The sequence below is a fragment of the Cricetulus griseus genome, chromosome 5 (genome assembly GCF_003668045.3).
Source record: "Cricetulus griseus strain 17A/GY chromosome 5, alternate assembly CriGri-PICRH-1.0, whole genome shotgun sequence".
NCBI lineage: Eukaryota > Metazoa > Chordata > Mammalia > Rodentia > Cricetidae > Cricetulus > Cricetulus griseus.
This window is the reverse complement of record NC_048598.1, coordinates 168,662,366-168,678,828: the sequence shown is the minus strand read 5'-3', so window position 1 is coordinate 168,678,828 and position 16,463 is coordinate 168,662,366. Positions and strand designations below refer to the sequence as shown.

The following is a 16,463-nucleotide window of genomic DNA, read 5'->3' as shown; positions in this document are numbered from 1 at the left end:
GCACTTTAAAATCCCAGTGGGAGGCAGAGGTAGGTCGATCTCTGTGAGTTCAAGGCCAGCCTGGTCTACAAAGTAAGTTCTAGAACATCCAGGGCTGTTACATAGAAAAACCCTATCTCAAAAAACCAAACCAAACCAAAAAAACAAAACAAAATCCCCCAGCAATAGAAAAAACAGTGACAGAGTTATAAGCTCTCTCACCCAGGGGTTATTCGGTAGAACTCACTCCAGAATGATGGTAGGAATACCCGGGAATAATAAAGCTGATGTTAGAGGTAGACACTGGCATTTAAGAAATTGTGGGAAAGGCTTTTGAAGGGGTCTCATGTATGAGTTCCCTGAAGGATCCACTGTGCAGCACAGGCTTTGTGGAAACATCCCAGCAGGTACAAACTTTCAGTTAGCTTTGATTTTCCCAAACACCAGTTCATGGCCCAGTCTGAGCTCCAGAGCTTTTGGAGTCAATAACTGTGAGCCTTACATTTCTCTTAAGCTCTTCTACAAAATTCTTTCTATTTAAATAATTTGAAAAAAAATGGTTTCCTAAATTGGCTTGGGTAAACTGAAGTGTTGGAAATATCCTCTAGAAATCTTCCCTTCTCAATTATCCTTTACATATCAGAGCTTTGTGTTTCACAGCATGAATCTTCATATTCAAATATTAAAATCTCTTGATGACATATTACAGATGCCTGAGATTCTGATGCAGTGTGTATGAAGTATACAGTCCAGGAGTCTTCATGTTAACTCTGATGTTAGTGGTAAAGGAAACAGTCACAAAATGCAATGCCCGTGAGCACTGTACACCAGCACCTGAGACAACTAGGTGCTACACACTTTTCTGCAACAACCTTGTCTCTTTGTGTGTACTGCTTTTGCTTGGTTTGTTAATGCCTAGTTTCTTGAGTTCCTTGCATATTTTGGAAATTAGCCTTCTGTCAGATGTGGGGTTGGTGAATATCTTTTCCCATTCTGTGGGCAGTCATTTTGTCTTGCTGACTGTGTGTCCTTTGCCTTACAGAAGCTTCTGAGTTTAAGGAGGTCCCATTTGTCAATTGTTGATCTAGTGCGGCATGATTGGTGTTCTGTTCAGGAAGTCGTCTCCTGCTGGGCCTCTTTTCGAGCAGCAACTCCATAAAGATGAGGTCATGATTAGCCTGAGTGCCAAGATTGTGAAGCCCAATGGAAAGAAGGTGGTCAAGTTCAGGTCTGGCATCTTTCAGGCACTGCTAGGGATGGACATGTCCTCAGATCTCAAGTGCAGCTGCAGGAACTCAACATCACCTTGGCCAACTGAAGTTGGTGGTGGGCGGTCAGAAAGCTGTCTTAACTTTTGTACCCCTTCCTCGGCTGAAATCATTCTGGAAAATCCAAGTCTGGCTGGTTCATGAATCGAAGAAAAAGTTAGGTGGGAAGCACATGGTCTTCATTGCTCAGAGGAGGGCCCTGCCCAAGGCAATTTGGAAAAGCTGTATGAAAAATAAACAAAAGCACCCCAGAAGCCTCACCGACAGCAGCCTCACCGACAGCAGTGCGTGACGCCATCGTTGAGAACTTGGTCTTCCCAAGGGAAGTTGTGAATGGATGACAGCTGCGCATAAAGATTCATTTAGACAAAGCAGAGCAGAACAAGTGGAGCACAAGGTCAAAGCTTTTTCTGCTGTGTTTAAGAAGCTGATGGGAAGGGTGTTAATTTTGAATTTCCAGACTTTCACTTCTAAGAAAATGACTGAATAAAGCATCATTCATAGTTGAAAGAAAGAAAGGAAGACAGACAGACAGACAGGAAGGGAGGGAGGAAGGAAGGAAGGCAGGCAGGAAGGAAGGAACGAAGGAAAGAAGGGAGGAAGGGAGGAAGGGAGGAAGGGAGAAAGGAAGGAAATGTTCTCACCAGATTAGCCTGTGAGCAAGCCTGTGGTCCATTTTCTCATTGAGAATTGGTTTGGGAGGACTCTCTGTGGGCAGTGCCACCCTTAGGGTTGTGGTCCTGGTTGCTATAAGGAAGCAGGTTGTTGAATCCATGAGGAACCAGCCAGTAAGCAGCACTCTTCCAAGGTTCCTGCCATGTTCTTGTCCTCAAGTCCTTTGGACTGTGATGTGGAACTGTAAACTGAGATAATCCCTTTCCTTCCCAAGTTGTTTTGGTCATGGTGTTTTATCTCAGCAAGATTATTTAGACCTAAAAGAGCCTTTGGTCAAGAATAGATTCTACTCTGACTTTACAAACTAAGGCATTGTGACAAATGATTTCTATTCTTTATGTAACTAAAGTTACATAAAGTCTTCTGCGTCTGAGGATCTAAAGCTGACGGAGTCCCCATTCTCCCTGGGGCATCTTGGATTCTGTCTATCCTACAAATGAACTATGATGAAAATGAGGCACTCATGAGGGGATAGTGCCAGACAGCTGTGAGAAAGTCTGAATTAAGACAGCCTAGTGGTTTTCGGAGTGTGAGCCCTTCAGTGTTTCTGTATAGAAACGTCACTGTTCTCCCCAATACTCTACCTCCTGAGGTCAAGGCATCAAAAGTCATTTGGGGGCTCAGTGGTAATTTGAGATATAATTAGTGGTGAGTCTACTGTCAACATTTAGTTCATCTACTTAGAAATACTCTTAGACTTTAAAACTGACCAACCAAGCCAAATCGTGCTTAAAGGGACATAGAATTAACTAAAGCCATATTGTAACCTCAGATACAACAACCAAGAGAATCAGTCTTATAATTTGTGATTACAATGGTAGTTGCTATAGAAGAAAACAATGTTGCCATATTTATTAGTGTGATTAAATCAGGTAGACCCTATGAGTTTTTAAAACTGCTTACATTTTATACTTATAGTCATGCTTAGGCTTTTTGAAATAAAATTTGATTGAGCATCAGATATAAATTTTATATTAAGACTTTTAAATATCAGTTAAAGTGTTTACAATTATGCAAACAAAGCATCTTGTTTCTATGTTCTTTGAAACTCTTTTCTATTTACTCTTGTGGTATTTTGAAAGAAAATGGCCCTGAAAGGGAGTGGCATTATTTGGAGGTGTGGCATTGTTGGATTAGGTATGGTCTTGCTGGAGGAAGTGAGTTGCTATGGAGGTGGGCTTTGAGGTCTTCTATATGCTCAAGCCATGACCAGTAAGACAGATCACTTTCTGTTGTCTGTGAGAAGGAACTCTCAGCTCCTTCTCTAGCATCATGTCTGCCTGCATGGTGCCTCTCTTTCCACCATGAGGCTAATGGACTAAACCTCTGAAACTGTAAGCGTGAAATGTTTTCCTTTATGAGTTGCTGTGGTCATGGTGTCTCTTCACAGCAGTAGAAGCCCTAAGACAACTAGTTTATACTCCAACCCCCCAGAAGCGTTGGCCACCTTTGTTCATCCCTTGTAAGTCCCTAGTAGAGCTCCATATAGTCAGTGCCCATTCATCGGTGGATGAATGGAGCATGGATATTTTATGTACATAAAGCCTGGATAACAGTATAATGATAGTCAAATTCCCAGTCTTGTCCCCTTTAAACCCTTGCACATTCTCTTGTCTGCCTTTAAAACAATAACACTGTGAAACACCAGGTTTTCTTTTTTGTTTTTTTTTCTTTTGCCACATACCATGACAACCATGATGCCCAAAACTGTACCTTCAGCTGAACACCTGTCACAGCAGTGCCCTGCCACATGAGGTTTACACTGACACTGGTCTCCCAGTAGGCTGCAACTGAACCCAATTGCACCCTGAGTGTGACACTGGCAGGCTTTAGGGGACAGAGGAAGGGAGATTTTGGTGAGGTTGGCTTGATTCTTAGTGGTTTAGCTACTGTCTCCTTCATTTGGTATCCCTCTAATCCATCTCAACGGTTAGATGGTGATAACTCAGGATTTGCACTTGGGAACAAGGAGCTGCTCAAAGGCACATTGCCTGTGTGGTACTCAGAGCAGTGTTTGGCATGTGGCAAGCGCTCAGTGAACATTACTGAACTAGTTAATGAAAAGCTTGACACAAACTGCTTTAAATGACTGATTGCTTGTACTCTTGGAGTATTATCCCTTAAGTTGTTATCCCATAGCAACTGTTGATATGTGTGGGGGCAGAGACATGCATTAATGGTATTGATTTGAAGTATCCCGTGTAGGCTTACACCTTGAAGTCTTGGTTCCCATTAGAGGTAGGGATTTTGAGAAGTGATCATAGGATCAAGAGGCCCTGCCTTCATCACTGGATTAATCCATCGGTGATGCACAACTGATGACAGCTTTGGGAGGTGTTAGAAATTGGGAGGCAGGTTTTGGCTGGAGGAAATAAATGCTAGGGCTGTGACTTGGAAGGGCATAACTTTTCTCTGGCCCCTTCCTTGTCTCTGTCTAATTTGTGGTCACCACAAAGCAAGCAGCTCTGCTCCATGCTGCCCTTGTGAAATTTGGTCTATTTCATCCTAGGCCCAGAAAAAAAAATGGAGCCAGCTAAATATTAATTGAAGCCATAAACCAAAATAACTTCCTGCTTTTCAAGTTGCTCCATTCAGGAATTGACTACAGTGATAAAAACTAACGCATACAGCAAGAAGCTTTTTATTGCCTCTAGCCCATGCATTTCATGAGACAGCGAGCTAACCCTCACAATAGTTGTCAGTGGATAGCATGCATTTTCAATTTCAGGCCAATTTCACTTTTTAGGACACATTTGACAAAGTTAGGACACAGTTTTTTGATGTTACAATTTGAGGAGAGTGATGCTGACACCTGGGGCATAGATAGGCAAACTCCCTACCTCCACACAAAGAATTGTCCAGTTCCAAATCTCAGGAGAGTTATAAGCTAAGCAAATGGCAGATTATGTAATTTTTTGACCTTTACCCCATTATGTATTATGAGGATATACCTTGGTTAGAGTGCCAAGTGCTTGTTTTGGACCATTGCCCCAGCAGGCTGACTCCGGTTCCTTCAGTGAAGTTTCTCCTTGCATATTTATCACACTGAAGGGTCTGATTCTACAGTGTCAGAAGACCAGTATGGGCATCATCAAATCATTGGCTGATGGGCATGTTGTTTTTTAGTGTAGATGCTAAAATTGGTCGACTAGTCTAAATTCCACAAGGCATCTGCGGGCTCATAGTGCCTCAGCAGAACCATATAGAAGGATACTCACCCATGGCCCCACTGGGCAGCTGTGCAGACATGTGGACCGAGGACCTTTCACACACCACAGAGAGCACTCAAGGTCCCGCCCTGAGGCCATTTCAACACAGTTTTGCAGCTCATACTCAGCTACATCCTGCTCATTTGCGGAAAGCCTCCGTGAATTGGTGTGGGGAATAGGCCAAATATTTGAGATAATGAGAAGATGCATGTTCCAATTCTGCTGTCGAAGTCTCACTGCATAAATATATCTCAGAAGATTGGCTCAAAAAGATGTTAAGACAAATCTTCCAAGTTGTCTGGACTTTCATAATTTTTTGATCTTCTGTTACTTAATCGGTCTTTGAGGGTTTACAGAGACTGATCTACCATGGCAAAGAAATAAAAATTCTTACTGATTTGTTTTTATTATATTTTGTTTTGTTGATTTTTGCTTCTTTGAGATTGGGCCTTGCCAGGTGCTGTAGGCTGGCTTTGACTTTATGATCTGGCTACCAAGGGCTTACAGTTGTGTCACCAAGAAATCATGGCCTAGACAATGTTTGTCAGTGAGAAAAACAAAACAAAGTTAAAGATCAAAGTAGAAGGGCTGTTGAGAAAATATATTTCAGCAGGAGAGAGAGGGGTAAAACTCAACAAAAATTCAGTATATATATGTACACAATTGTCAAACAATAAAAAAACTAAATCACAGATCTCTCTCTCCTGGCCTTCCCTGCTTTGTGCTTTCTGAAACCACACTTCATGGCCTGCACCTCATCCTTTTCCAGTCTTTTGCTCGTGGACCTTTGATACAAACGAGCACAGAATCGGATCATCGGTATCTCCTACTTGTTATGCTATCACTTCTGCACTCCATATAGAATGTGGCCTCTTCAAAGGAGCCAAGATACTGCTGGAGAAACCTCTGCAGTTGACCTGACCTAGTGAGAGCACGGAGACCCTAGTCGTAAAGCTAAAGCCGGGGAACCAGCATTAGACCAACCAAGCCCTCTGAATGTGGGTGCCGGCTAGGAGGCCAAGACAGTCTATGGGACCTCTAACAGTGGAGTCAGTCTTTATCCCTAGAGCACAAATGGACTTTGGGAGCCCATTCCCTATGGAGGGATACTATTGCAGCCTAGATATAGGAAGGAGGGCCTGGGCCCTCCCCCAAAATGATAAGACAGACTTTGATAGTCCCCTGTGAAGGCCTCACTATCCCTGGGGAATGGGTGGGGGGTGGGTTGGGGAGTCAGTGGGGAGCATGGGAAGATGGAAGGGTGAGGGAATGGGGGATTGATATGTAAATAAGAGTGCTTCTAAAATAAAAAAATATTTAAAATAAAAAAAAAATTGTGGCCTCTTATTCCTCTTCACTGAGAAGACAGAACAGCAAGAATGAGAACCTCTTCCTACCTGCAAAACTCCAGCTCAAAAGTGTCAGTACTTTTGACTCTTCAAGCTTACGAAGGGAAGTCTGCTGGGGACGATGGTCCAGCTGCTGTCTCTACCACCACCTGCTTCAAGTCCTCCATCAGCTGACTTCTAAATATGCTTACATACAACTCTGATCTCACTGTTCATCTCTGCCCCTTGACATCTGGATAGCCAGATTTCTTGGAAAGTTGTTTTCTTGCCACCATGATTTACTTTACACCAACAAAGTATCTCTCTTCCATCCCTACATGTATTAGTTACTCAGGGTTCTCACACCTTCCCCTTTAATTCAGTCACTTCCTTGGTGCCCTTGGCAATACTGGGTTATAGTGTATAAGTAGCTGACAATTTAATTTATGTCTCTTACACACGTGTCTGTGTATACCTGCAGATCTACATGGACCCAGTAGCTTATTGGTTGTCCCTCAAGCATCAGAACCTAGGTACATCCAAACCTGCTTTTCTTTCTGCGTGTATCATGTATAGAATCTCCCTCTTGGATGACTGTATCAGACCACTGGCATCTCCAGCCTGTTGGTTTACTAAGTAATGTTGTCATCTACCAAGCTCTGAATGAAAAAGCATTCATTTACCTATTGGTTAGTGATGCTCCTCATCTGAAATGTATCTAGAGTATAGCTAACTCTGTATCCTTTTGCTACTTTTCTCTACTTGGAAGTTATCAGTGCAGATGGACTATACTGACTATATATTTCATTTCAAATAATGCTAGAACATGAGTAGTAAAAATAGAGGTGCTGTGATATGGGTCTTAAGTGTTCTAGAAAGGTTTATTATTGAAGTTTTATTTTCTCTAGTAGTTCTATTGAGAGGTGGTGGAAACTTCAAGAGGTGTGGAGTGTCTTTTGGTAGTTAGGAATATGTCCTCAAAGAGGATAATTGGGACCCTAATAATTTCTTCTTCTCTTTCCCATCCCTGTCATGAGGTGAGTAGCATTGTTTCATAACAACTGCTTGTCCTGATGGGCTGCTTCATTACAGCACCCATCATTAGGACTAACTAACCTCAGACTTAACCCTTTCAAACTCTGTGACCAGATAACAGTCCTCTTTTTCATGAGTTTGTTACAGTAACAGAAAGGTGTCTAACACTGGGATATTAGATGGGGTCAAGAACCACTATGAAATTTACACTGAGGTTTTATATTACCACACTGTTTTAACTCCCAGTAACTCATATCCTGTGGTGGTGAATCTCATTAGTCAATTTGGTGACATCTACAACCATCTGAGAGACAGGTCCCTGGGTATCCTTGTGGGGATTTATTTTGATTATGTTAACTAAGGCAGGAAGATCTACCCACTGCAGGTGACATCGTCCGCTGGGCTGGGATCCTGGACTGTAGTCTGGAGATAGGGAGTTAAGTATGTGTATTTACTGCTCTCTGCTTCCTGACTGCAGACACAATGTGACACAAGTTCACCAGACCTTCTCTACCATGGTAGACTGTGTCCTTGAACTGTGAACCACAGTAAACCCTTCCTTCCTTAAGATGCTTTTGCCAAGGTATTTTATCACAGCCACAGGAAAAGTATCTAAGACATATTCCATGCTGTTGGCTGTTTGCATCTTACCATCACACAGTAAGTCCCAGACTTGTGTCTACTACTAACTTACAGTAAAACATCATTCCATCAAGCATATTTCTATTTCTACCATTGCATCTTTGAAAAAAAGGCTGGATTTTTCAAACACAAACTAGGTGGGAAAGACACGGAAGGTAGATGCTTTGGGACTAGGGTAAAGCTAGACAACCGGTGATGAGTTGACAGTTTTGAGTGTGAGTCAGTTCCTAGTTGGCAACTTCTGGAAACAAGCATGTAGACCAAATGACAATAATCCCTGTCAGTTTATGATTTTGAAAAGCACAACTCACTTCTTGAAGAACCATCTAAAGATTTGCGTTTACCAAGTATAATCTGTTCTAGGGTTTAAAAAGAAGAATGACAATCTGATGTTGTAGAATGCTTAACAAAGTTTAACAAATTTTGATTCTAACATGAAAACATGTACCATATCATCTGGGTAACTGACATAAATCTTAACTGCTTCATTATGCCTGACAAATGGAAGGCATTTGTGTAAAGTAGCACCAAGCACTGAAGAAAGACCTTTCGATCTCATTTTCACGTGTTCCACTCTTAGATGCGCTGCGGATTATGTGTGTTTTGTTTTTTTATCATCCCAACATAATCTAGGGACCTTTGGGAAGAGGAAACCTCAATTGTGAAATGTCACCACATTGGCCTGTGGACAGGTCTGTGGGCATTTGCATCAATGACTGAAAAGGCCCAGATCACTGTGAGTGGTGCCACCCTGGCCAGGTGGTCCTGGGCTGTATAAAAAAGCAAGTGGGGCCAAGTGTTGGTGGCGCATGCCTTTAATCCCAGCACTTGGGAGGCAGAGGCAGGTGGATCTCTGTGAGTTCGAGGCCAGCCAGGTCTCCAGAGCGAGTGCCAGGATAGGCTCCAAAGCTACACAGAGAAACCCTGTCTTGAAAAACAAAAACAAAAACAAAAACAAAAACACAAAACACAAAACAAAAAAAGCCAAAAAAGTCATGAGGAATAAGCCACCAAAGTAGCCCTCCTCCATGGCCTCTGCTTCAGTTCCTGCTTCTATTGAGTTTCTGTCCTGACTTCATTCACTTCATGGCAGACTGTGAACAGTCAATAAAAGCTAAATAAACCAAGTTTTTTTTTTTTTTTTTTTTTGTCATAGGGTTTTATCACAACAAACTAAAACAGATGCAAATGGTAATGTGGCTGAGGAGAAGCACACACAGTCTTAGGGATATGCAAGTTTTTTTTTTTTAAATTTTTTTATTTGAATTAGAAACAAGATTGTTTTACATGTCAATTCCAATTCCCTCTCCCTCCCCTCCTCCCCTGCCCTCCCACTAACACCCTACCTATCCCATACCCTTTCTGCTCCCCAGGGAGGGTGAGGCCTTCCATAAGTGGTCTTCAGAGTCTGTAGTATCCTTTGGGATAGGGCCTAGGCCCTCCCCCATGTGTCTAGGCTGAGGGAGTATCTCTCTTTGTGGAATGGGCTCCCAAAGTCCATTCCTATGCTAGGGATAAGTACTGAACTACTACAGAAGGCCATATAGATTTCCAAGGTCTCCTCACTGCCACCCACATTCATGGGGTCTGGATCAGTTCTGTGCTGGTTTCCCAGCTATCAGTCTGGTGACCATGAGCTCCCCCTTGTTCAGGTCAGCTGTTTCTGTGGGTTTCACCAGCCTGGTCTGGACCCCTTTGCTCATCACTGCTCTTTCTCGGCAACTGGTTTCCAGTTCAGTTCCGTGTTTAGCTGTGGGTGTCTGCTTCTACTTCCACCAGCTGCTGGATGATATCCAAGATTTATATGATCATTTCTCTCTTCCCAGAACAGTGGAGTTGGCAGTATGATATTCTGATCATTAGTGTGCAATATTGAAATGTACAAGAACCTTCCTCCTTTAGACATTCTGGCTTAGGGACTATAGTGGACACGTGGTGCCCAGCCTGGATCCTCTTTTTTGTAGTCTGTTGCTCCTGCCCTGCTGCTGCTGTGGTATTGACTCCTAAAGGCTCATAGCTATCTTCTTTACAAAATGACATTCAGCCACATAGATGAGGGATTTATTCACTCAGTGCAGGTGGGGAGGAAGTGGTAGAGGTGACAAGGACATGGCATGTTTGGAATGACTCCCTTGCTTCTAGGTAGATCTAGTTCTGGGGCAAAGCATGCTTCAGAGTACCCAGTGGGACGAGACAGAAGTCCCACTACAGTCGAGTCTGTGTCTTACCTCCTTGCTCAGTCCTTTCGTCTGCTTCACTCCTCAGTCTTCCAGATTTGTGCTCTGAATAAATCACATTCACTTGACTCTATGTCCCAGCCTAAAACACAGATTGAGAGCTTCTGATGGTTTGAGAGCTGGCCAAGACAAGCTGCTCTCTTAATTTTGATTCATGGCCCAGGGTTTTTCATATCGAGATATAAAAATGATTAATACTGATAGAATTAATATAAAATTAATTCGAAATTATCTACTTACTTCGTCTATCCAATATCTTTTAAATAATGTGACATATATCACATATATATATATATATATATATATATATATATATATATGTATATATATATATATATCTTTGGTCTTGAACTGAGAAATCTTTGAGAGTAAGAACTATATTTTACATCAAGGAACAACACAGTGCCAGGACCATACACATTTAGAGGATAAACAACTCATTATAATATATATTGTAGTCCCTCGAACACACACACAATTAGAGATATTTAAGATATGGATTTGAATAAATTTGAGTATCATGATTGTCATTAATATTATTCCTCTGCAACTTTGTTAGTTTTCACCCACTCACTTTTTAAATTCCCCTTGGAATTAAAATTATTTCTAAATTTTATTTATAATATTTATTTTATGTCCCCCATGTATGTGCCTCTTCTCTGTGTGTGTGTGTGTATGTGTGTGCGTGCATGCACGCTTGCTTGCTTGCTTGTTTGTTCATGGAAGTTCAAAGGGCAAGTCAGATCCCTTGGAGCTGGAGTTAAGGTGGTTGTGAACAGCTGGGTATAGGTGTTGGGATCCAAACTCTGATGCTATGATAAGGCAGTGAGCATTCTTACTCACTGAGACATTTCTTCAACCTGGATTCAATCTTCTATATTGGATTTTCTTCCTTTTTGTAACTCATGGGCTGCTTTATAGGCACAGTCCTACCTCTGCAAAACTCCTCAGAGGAAAAGATAGATTTTATAGGCAGGAAAAGCATTATTGTTTGAATTTTTCACTTGAGAGTTTCTACCACAATACAGCAGAACCCTACATTAACTATGAAACAATCTTCTGCATGAAATCCTGAGCCAGCTTGTTCAAAGTGGTCACATAAAATACAGATCAGGTAAAATGTCAGAGAAACTGAATATTTTTCATATAATTATATCTATTGTAACATTTGAGACAAATACTAAATTTTATTTGTTGCTCTTGAAACTAAAATTTAACTGGGTACAGCTTTCTGCCTCTCACCTCCCTTTCTTCTTCTTAAAAGATCTTGCCACCCTACTGTAGTTAAATGGTTCCCAAACAATGCCTTGGGGTAGTGATGGCTGGAACTCCTTGAAATGGCATCTGCAGTATACCTGAGTTCAGTATAAGTAGAAACACAGCTGAGCTCAAGTATTGTAAATTTTAAGTGTTTGATGCTTGAACTTTTAAGGCATAATTTGTAAACCAAAGTACATAACTCATTAACTCAGGGTTAACAAGCTGCCTGGGAACAGCAGGATAGTGATTATTTTTGGCTTTAAGGTCATTGGTTCTCTGTGAAAACCTTCAACTCTGCTTTTCAGTCAAGAAGCAAATATAGGTAATACATAAACCATTGGGCTCAAGTATGTTCTGGAAAAACTCTCTAGGGCCAGCATGATAATTAAATCATGAAATTAGAATTTTCCCACAAATATTCAAAACTGCAATATTAACCAAGCAATTTAAATTTTATCTACAAATAAAACACTCTAGGCCGTTATTAGGACATGCTGTAATATGCAATTTATGTTAGCTATTTGATGGGGAATGTACTGTGTATGTTTATCTTATTGATTGTTAAATAAAATACTGTTTAGCTAATGAGACAGCAAGTTAGACGGGACTAGAAGTTAAAGAGGATTCTGGGAAATGTAGTAGAGAAGTGATGATCCAGGCAGGAAGTGACATAGCAAGGAGACTCATGTTTAAGCGAAGGAGAAACAGGAAGGGCCCCCTTTTTTTTTTTCCGTTCGCCTCCTCCAGTGGCAGGATGTGAGCCACCAGCAAGGAGGGATGCCAATAAGGCATCTGATAAGATAAGTCTTATAAAATATATAGATGTATGATAATTAAGACTGAGCTAACAGATGAGGAATCCTAGTCATTGGCCAAGCAGCTTTGAACCTAATACAAGTTTCTGTGTATTCATTTGGGCCTAACTCAGGCAGGCGGCTGGCCTAAAGCACACACGTGGTGGTGGGGCTCAGGCAGCTAATGGTGGAAAGATTTATCATAACAGCTATTTGTTGGTTGTAATAATTAAACAGATGTATTTCTTTCTTTTTTTTTCAAGACAGGGTTTCTCTGTGTAGCTTTGGAGCCTATCCCGGCACTCGTTCTGGAGACCAGGCTGGCCCCAAACTCACAGAGATTCACCTGCCTCTGCCTCCTGAGTGCTGGAATTAAAGGTGTGCGCCACCAACAACTGGCTGAACAGATGTATTTCTATTATTCAATAATTAACGTACTAGAGCATGAAAGTAGCATTGTAATAGCATTCTGTTGAGATACAGAACAACTAAGATTTGAGAATGAGCAATGGACTCTCCTTCCAAAGGCTGAGAAGAATAGAGGTCTATGGACCTCTGGTTGTAAATAGATTGGTGTGGGAGGCAGCATGATTCTGTGTTTAAAGAAATAGTGCAAAGGTTTGGTGATAAATATACAATGGTTTTATCTAAGTGGCCACAGTACCTGGAAGCATCCCGCCTAGACTGCGAAGCGCTTCACTATGGAGCTCAATCAAGGCTGAGGTCTATGTGAGCACTGGGGGGTTGGGGAACATTTTGACAGTACATTCATGGATCCTCTGGGGCTCTATCATGATTGTGCTGAATACAGTCTTAGGAACTATTAGTCATGGCTCAAATGACTTCCTGGGAGATAGCATAGGACTGATACCTTCTATCCTACTATCATGTGTTTACTAACAGGGTCTCCTTTCCATTTTGCCCTTCATGTTGGCTGAGGCAAGTTGAGTGGCCTTAACATCAGTAACTTTCCCCACCTAGCCTCTAAGCTACTTTGAATCAATTGGCTTTCATGTTTGTCGAGTTTGTTACATTTCTGGGCCATCAGAGGAACAGAAAAGGAAGTTAGAGTTAGGGTCACATTCCTGCCTCCACTCTACGCTGGAGAGTCTTCTTAATTCCATCTTCATCTGGTAAAGACACAGACGGTATCACTGAGCTGTTAGGAGCATTGGAATATAATGCTGAATACACAAGGTTCTGTAGCACATGGTAAGTGCACGATAAATGGGACATCTCCTTTGATATTTCTATTTCCCCATTTACCTATCCTTGGTTCTAAGTTGATCTACGGTCCACATTCTCAGAGACCTTCCATATTTGAGATGGGGTCCCATGCATACCATACCTGGCAGTAGTTGGTAAGGCAAAAGCCAGAGATGATCCTTGTGAATTCTTAATGCACACAGTGCCTGTTTCCTCCAAAGTTGTTGACTATGACCCAAATAGCCCAGTCAGCTGTGGACTAGACAGGAAGGAACCACAGAATGTTAGTTAGGTCAAGGACACAGGAAACAATTTTCTCCATCCTCATATATTATATATCCTCATATATTTCACTTACAATGGAAAGTGCACAGAGTTGAATTTGCAAGTTTTAGTTCACTGGGAATGGTGTTGTAATTGAAAATGTCAGAGTGGCTCTCTTCCATGTATGTGGATTGTGATCTAGGCAGGAAGAACATTTTCCCTGTCTACAGCTGTAGTTCATGGGACTGGGGAAACCCTTAACCTTCCTGGAAGGTCCAATCATCAACCCATCTCTAAAAGATTTGATCAGTTTGTCATGGCTCTGGACCACAGCATAAAGGATAACAAATGCGGGGGAGGAAGATGACATATAGAAAAATTAGCTACATTTGTAAACTTTGAAATTTGGAAAAGATTTTGTTGCTGTTGCTGTTAGTTTTGTGTTTTGTCTTGAGGTTCTAGGGAGATATTCTATGAACAAATAAATACATTTGCTCTTTTCAAATGGATTTTATGCTCACCATATCAAAGTTCATTTAAAGTCCTTGGCTTTGATTTATCAGTGAGAGAGAACTACATCCTATCAAGAGTCTCAAATTGGGTTGCCAGCTCTGGTCACACGATGTGTAATGACTACCTCCAGAATATGGACTCCAAGGAGTCTTGAGGCCTCTAAGGCCACTCCCACAGGAAATATAGCTGAAGGGAGAGGGTTGAATGTTGGCTCAGCCAGATAATCTTTGGAAGCTTCTTTTTCTAATTGGCATGTATTCTTTCTCAGCTATCCTTCAGGAGGTGAGGGGTGGGTAGTTTGGTAGGAGGGAGTGAGAGGAACCATCTGCTTAGAGTCTCTTGCAGGGAAAGATTTGAATGCAAACAAAAGCCTCTATTGACATGCCTCTGGTTGAAAAATCTCTACACACATGTTGGTTATTACTTGCTTTTGGAGAAAAAAGCCCCAAGAGAGAAGAATTTGTGTTATTTTTCCTGTTTATTATTCTTCCACAAACATTCAGTTGCTACTTCCTTAAGCTTAGCCCCTCAAATCTATCACTCTAGCTTCTAGCTTGTCTCCCTGGATAAAGAGCTTATGCACATGCTCTTGGTGCAGCTCTGGCATTTTTAGGAAACCCTTCGGTTTATAATGCTTCCCAGATGTGCTACGTTTTGCAAATCATTTTATGATGGCCCTTTTCTAGCCAAACAGATATGGAAACAGTTCAGAAATACGTTTCTCTCTGCTTTCTCCCCTGAGAGGTAGGGGTTAGTGAGTACCTGGGTTTCATAACGAACAGCTATGGTGAAGTCCATGGGAAAAGGAAAATTGTTGACAACAAATCTCAGGCCAGCGCCAGGAAGAACAATGACAAATCCCAGTCCAGTCCATGTAACAGGGCTCCCAGGAGCTGGGTCTCACAAAACAGTGACAACAGCAAACATCACAGGAAAGAATGTAAATTTCTTTGCTTACAGCGAAGGTCTGGAAAAGTTCAGAAAAAGAAAAGAACTTCCTGGTGTGTATATGATCTATCTGAGTCAGAGATAAATTATTCCAATCTGGATACCGTCCAGAGGCCAGCTGAGAATAATGTGCTCAAGCCTCAGCCTTGGAACCCGTGTTACATTCAAGGATGAACTTGAGAGCAGGCACTGTTCAATTTAAATGACCCATGTGCTCATGAACTGAGCATATTCCATATAGACAATATTATTTTTCACAATTGTGGAATTCTGGCCAAAAATATGAAGGGGAAAGAATACTCTTGCGAGTGCTTTAGGAATTCCATCTGATTGTACATTACAGTGAAAGAACAGAAGTGCAGTCACTTCCCCATTTCTATTATGTCCAAGCATGAGAAGCCCTCCTCTTCCATCTGCCCAACGGCATATAAGTACAAAACTCCTAACACACTTGCTAGACTCTAATTCCTGTCAGTCTCTACATGAGATGTGAAGCTGGGGCTATCCTGAACGGGGAGATAATAGTCATTAATAATTGTCTTTGTATCTCCCTCACCACACTCAGATCCTCTACTCAAATCTGGCTCTCATTACTCTGCCTGTGTTTCCACAATAACTCTTGGCTATTCTTTCTTTTCTGTCCTTGGCCCAGTCTGTATTCCATACTGCTGCCAACAAAGCCTCTCAAACTAGTCCTCACTGCCAATGAAATAACACTCAAAGTATTTAGAGTGGAGTTCAAGTTGCTCTACAATCTACTCTGGACTGCTCTCTGGTTGGTGACTGTTTGTTTGGTAACAAGCATCAGCCTCTGAATGGGGCATACAAAGAACAGGCCAGGGCCTCTGCCACATAGAGGAACAGAGCCCTACACTGGAGACAGAAACATAAATAAGAAACTGCTGTGGTCAGAAATATATTTAAAGGCAGTCAGTCCTTTGCAGTGATTTTCAAACATTTGAAGAATATTTAGTAGTTCTCAGCATGGGAGATCCCCCTTCCTCAATCCTTTTTTCCTGATAGTGCACCCATGTTCTGATTGCAGCTCACAGCTCCTAGTGATCCCCCATCTAGAAAATTACACCTCTCTCTAATCCCACATCAA

At 41.7% G+C, this 16,463-nt stretch overlaps 1 long non-coding RNA gene and 1 pseudogene across 1 annotated transcript; one reads left to right on the top strand and one right to left on the bottom strand.

Annotated features, from left to right (window-relative positions):
• The first annotated feature begins 1,027 nt into the window (after positions 1-1,027).
• LOC100758499 lies at positions 1,028-6,192 on the top strand (annotated as a pseudogene).
• A 3,671-nt stretch (positions 6,193-9,863) lies between these two features.
• LOC103161875 lies at positions 9,864-15,375 on the bottom strand. Its single transcript, XR_004770270.1, has 4 exons — positions 15,173-15,375; positions 13,776-13,892; positions 10,365-10,455; positions 9,864-9,918 (listed from the first exon to the last, which is right to left on the bottom strand). It is a non-coding gene; the product is annotated as an uncharacterized LOC103161875 (long non-coding RNA).
• Positions 15,376-16,463: the final 1,088 nt, after the last annotated feature.